This window comes from Seriola lalandi, unplaced genomic scaffold (assembly GCF_002814215.2).
Source record: "Seriola lalandi dorsalis isolate HSWRI2012SDOR001 ecotype SW California unplaced genomic scaffold, Sedor1 jcf7180002054630, whole genome shotgun sequence".
In the NCBI taxonomy this organism is placed as follows: Eukaryota; Metazoa; Chordata; class Actinopteri; order Carangiformes; family Carangidae; genus Seriola; species Seriola lalandi.
In genome coordinates, this window is record NW_019525183.1 from 1532655 (window position 1) to 1538217 (window position 5563).

Genomic DNA, 5563 nt, shown 5'->3' on the forward strand with positions numbered 1-5563 from the left:
TCCCACTGCACCCATTGGTTGAGTTGAGGGTGTCTGCAGCCTGCTGGACCCACCTGGCCGAAACAAGGGCTGCGGCAGGTGACTTCTTGACAGGATTAACAGTATTTTGTTTATAGGTTGCGGCTACATGTCATGCGTTAAACCCATAAGCTCTCCAAATCAAAGCTGACGCAAAGATTTTATTGCAGAAGGGATTTAAGGGCAAATATAAGGCAGTGGAGCTGTGCACAGGCTGTGTACTCCATGCCAGTGCCCCCCTTCTTCTTCTCATCCCAGTAGATTTAATTTGGACTGGGCTCAAAACCGAGGGAGCCTCGTGGATTTGTTTACATTGAATAGGCAGGCTAGGGGCCAGAGCCATGGGGCCCTCTATTCATTAATATACAGTGAGGATTTCTGTCTAAATTACTGCTGTTCAATCCACACTGCACGATCTGAAAGGGCGTCTCAGGCGGCCAGCAGAAACGTGACACCAAGGGTACATAAGCAGGGAAGAGGGCTCCACACACAGAAGATAACCCCTCAAAATAAAATAAAAAACATATAACATATAAAGAGAGCTTCAAAAAAGCCATTTCAGAAATGCTCCCCGAAATCACCGTGCGCCGATAAAAAAAACACTCTCTGATATATGATGTGTTTATTATTTATTTGCTTATTATAAAAAGGTCCCCAAGTTCCCTGCTGGGGGAGTTCATTTATTTTGTATGCAAAAAAAAAAAAAAAAGAAAGAAAGGGGGGAGAGGAAAAAAAATCATCCCCAAGTATAACAAGAGACGAACAGTTAGTGCTGATTTTCATTTGCATAAATTTTCATATATTTTAGTGAAAATAATAGCGGGAGCCGAGGAGTGCTCCTGCTCAGTTGAGGCAGAGGAAAGAAAATCTTAGGGAGCACCGAGTCGTAGGAAAGGGAGATAACCATTTACAGACGCCATATGAACAATGTGAAGCTATTTCCCTGTTCTTGGACACAAGGTAAGTCAACAGTCATCGATGCGGGTTTCTTTTTACGCTTGAGGAATGTTAGAGTTTATCGCCTTCTCGCGCATTTCTCCACTGCAGCTGTAATACGCTTCCTCATAGACTGGTCCTCGCTTTAACTGATATTTCATGCTACATCTGCGCCTGTATGCAGCCGCATCTTCTTTAACTTATTTTTAAAACCGAATTGCAAATGCGTGTCCCTTTACCTATTTTTCCCCCCCAAATGCGTAAAAATCAATACGCGCGCTGCTGTTTGCTTTTACGCACCAGCTTTTTTTTTTTTCTTTTTTCTTTTTATATAAATAGCGGGCAGATGGATAAGCCGTGCTGTTTTGTAGTGAATGTCCACCGGAGAAAAGTGCAATCAATCACATTTTAAGCAGGGAGAGAGGGAGCAAGAGGAGGGGGAGGGGGGGGGGGGGGGGGTGGTGAGAGAGAGAGAGAGAGAGAGAGTGAGGAGAGAGACCCCTCGGTTGAATCCTCCAGAGGGATCGCGTAGGCAAGTGCAATATGAAATCCTTTAATATAAATCGATATCACCGCTGCAAAGTTTGTTTAAAGTTTATATGCAGCAGGCAGCCGACCGCAGCTCGCTCCTAAACTGCACCCGTCAAGACAGACAAAGCCTATGATTGCTTGTAAACAAGCATGGATTGTAATGACTGTTGACCGGCTTGCTCTTTATTTTTTCCTGCTTTTGTTTTGGAGCTGTTCCAAGGAGCGAAAGAAGGAAGAAAACTCAAACTAAAAACGACAGATTTTTCAAAAAAAAAAAAAAAGAAAAAAGAAAAGTGCAGATGCAAAAGAGATGTGGTCACAGGCAATTACCTAACAGCGGACAGCATGATCCGTAAGAAGTAAAACACAGCATTTCAGTGTCTGTCACAACTTTCTGCGACATCACTGAGGATCTATCACACATTAACCAGAATCTGGGGACGAGTCGGTCGGTTTTCGCTGCACTTTGCTTTAAGGGTTTTTTTTTTTTCTTTTTTTTTTTCTCACGGGTTAACTCCTTTTCCTTCATTGATGGGGAGTGCATTTCTGAGCCCAGCACTTGGTAGCCATGGTGAGCCCAATAAAAGGGGGAAACACTAGTCGCATTAAGCTGTATGTTTGTGCACTGGAGTCGAGATGAAAAGAGCCTCGGTGTCCCGGGCCAGCAGCACCGGTGCTGGGCGGTAACGCGTTACAGTAACGCCATCAGCACTTGATGCGTGGAGGAGAAATAATAAGCTGTTGCTGGGTTGTGACTGATAACTATGAACGATCGCAGCTTCGCGTGCAGTTTTTTTAATCTCAGTTTATTCATGACTGTGGCCTAAGTTTGACTTTACCCGAGTAGACACGTTACTTTGGTTTTTTACCAGCAATCATGACTTGGCTGAGGAGCAACTAAGTTATCGCGATGTTTTAAAATAAGATCAAACTGTCGTTTTGTGATGCGTAGCTGGGAAGAAAAGTAACGCACTATTTTCCACGAGGAAATGCTGGGAAAATTATATTCATCTGTTTATTTTTTACAGTGTTAAGAGGAAAGGCATGAGGAATATTTGCTTTTTACGCGCAGTGTTGAAATCCTGCTCTCAGTATCTGCTGTGCACGGTTGTTGCTGCAGCTCAGGCTGGAGGTGAAATAGATCTTCATTGTTGGCTTCATCATAAATAAATAAATTTAAAAAAATCATAACTGCCGCCAGGTGTCGCGCTCACTCGTGATGCAAATGCTGCAAATATGTAAAGCATACACTGCAAAAAAAAATGTCCATCTTATGTCACACTTCAAAATCATATTCATGATTTTATCAAAATAACTGTATTTGTTTATTTTACAAATTAAAAATCTGACCCTGTGAGATTATTCCACTTGGTTCTAGTGCAGTTTTTTATTTTCTTCTAACAATGAAGAAAATATGATTTTACTGTAATGACTTCATTTAATCACCCGCTTAAGTCGTTCTGCACCATATGCATTTGAAGCCACCTCACTGTGAGCCACTGACAACTCTTACTTTTTATTTAAAGTGAGACTAAATGTTATTCATGACACCCATGTCTATATTTTTGCAGTGTAGAGGTGCGTTCTTACAGCTACACTCTCAGACAGACATTGATGGCGGGATTGGCGATTAAGATATCACCGGGTTACAGGAGGGAAATGACTAAATGGGGACAGATTTCCAGAGGCCTTCATAGAAAAACAAAGTGAGGCTGCACACATGAAGCTGTTTAATAAATAGAGCAGTGCTGATGTGCGATACCTCACTCATTCCTGCTCTCGCTAATATTATTCTATATACTTGTTCATCCCTCAGTCCCAGAGGCAATTTACAACAACTTAATTTAATTATCCCATTTTTAAAGATATCCCGATTTTATTGCAGGCTGGACCCCGCACGTACGTGGTTATTTTCACAGGAGCTGCTTGTATTGATCAGCGCAGGCCAGTGACAGCAGCCTATCAGTGACAGCGCAGCGTTGGTTGATATGCAAATAGTCTGTGATCAGATAGGCCCTGCACGCTGTTTTAAGCCAGTCGCCATCTGCAGTAGCCTATAAGCCATAAGTGTGAGCCAGCAGGTCTTTGTGGAAACATATGACCAACCGGCGACTTTAAGAATTATTAGCAAATGAGGGCCGGGCAGGACTCATGAATCATCCCGGGAATTAGTGCATTGCAATTTCTCTGCATGCTTGACCGGCCATTTAGTGTTGCACTATCCACTGTTATTCTTCATCATCGTCATCATCACCAGCAGCAGCAGCAGCAGCAGCAGCAAAGCATCAAAGCAGCACTGTGCGTTATTACTCTGCATTATGCACCCATTCTGTCATGGCGTAACAATGACGGTTATTGGTAGCAGGAGGTAGCAGGAGGCCATTTATTTATTCCTCCAGGAGCAGATTGTCTAATTTATCAAGATCCTTTCATGAACTTGCTTTCCCCCCAGTCACAAGAGAAATACATCAGGAGTCGCCTGCATGCATGTTTCCAAACAGAAAATTTCAATGTAGAAAAACCAGGGGAGGTGATAAGGGATTGGCTCTTTTCTGCTGTTTTCAAGGTGATTTAATTAATGAAAAAATATACAAATGTGATCACATTCAGTGGGGGAATAAAAACGTCCACACAAGCCAAAAATACTCACTAATATGAATAAAAATCTATTTACCCACAACACTAATCAATTCTCTCTCCCTCATAAAACCTCCTCATTGTCTCATCACTTTGATTCTACTTTCTACAGCAGCCATAAACTCTTGACACCTGACATGCAGATTTATGTCTCCCTCAAAAAGGTGGCTAAACCCAGTGTATGTGCCTGTAGCTTCCACTGCAACCCCTGGTTACAATATTCAGATTAAATTGATGCAATTCCTGCCGTTTTAATTATAGCCTACTTAAGTTGCCTATGGGCTACATAATTTATTTTCCTCCCTTTGGTCCAGTCACTAATGCCAAACGACATACGTTGAGTGCGTCTCACGTCAGGCTAAACCTTGATTTAAAGCCGAATCCAACTTGGAGCACTTACATGATAATGTAGCTACTATACCGTTAATTAAATGGGCTACACTGAATATCAGTGTAAGCATTAAACATGCCTTCAATTTAGGACATGAATGGGATTTTTTTCTTAACCCATTCAAATGAGACAGGGACACTTTATTAATTTTCTATTAATAAATGCCAATATAGAGTTATACACACCTCTTATTCCACTGCATGGGGCTGGTAATTGCCCTGTATTAGCAGAGCAGCGCTGTGTGCCTACAGCTTGTAAATGGGCTGACATGCAGGTAAAGATTTTATGTTTAGTGTTATCACAGGACTCTCGTGGTGCTCACTCCTCATTTCACCATGAGCCATGGCTCAGACATGTATCAGCACAGCTGGTATGGATCTGCGATTGGAAATCAATAGGGATGTCATAATTTGGCCTAAAATAAGGTTCTAAAGTGAAAAAAAAATGAGTTTAAAGGACAGGATGTGTGTTTTTTTATTAGTAATTTCCTCTATGTGTGTGTTTTGCCTTTAATTCAAATGATTAGAACTGATTTTTTTAAGCAAAGAAGTAAAAAAATCGGAATAAAAAGTGTTTCAATTATACAAAATTAATTAAGTTTTCATTTGTGGACAGACAGAATGAGCAACAGATTAAAATGAGTCACCTTATAATAACATATAACTAATAAAATAACTTTGAGGTGTGATTTAATTTGGAAATAAATGTCGAAAGTTGCAGAGGTCACGTCTTTTTTTTTTTGGTGAAAACATGACGTAAGGGAGGAAAAGATTCATCTATGTGGCCTGATTCAAAGGCAGGTGTTTGTTTGACACACACACACACACACACACACACACATACACACACACACACAAAACCACTAGTCCACTAGTGCCGGCTGGTGAGGAGGTGAGTGACGGGGGACAGATCGGCAAAGATAGGATGAAGTGCAGCTTTCTGAGTCAGAGGGGTGGTGGAGAGAGAGAGAGAGAGAGAGAGAGAGAGAGAAAGGAAAGGTGTGTGTATGTGTGTCTGGTTGAGGGGGGAGAGAGGGAGGAGGGGGAGAGG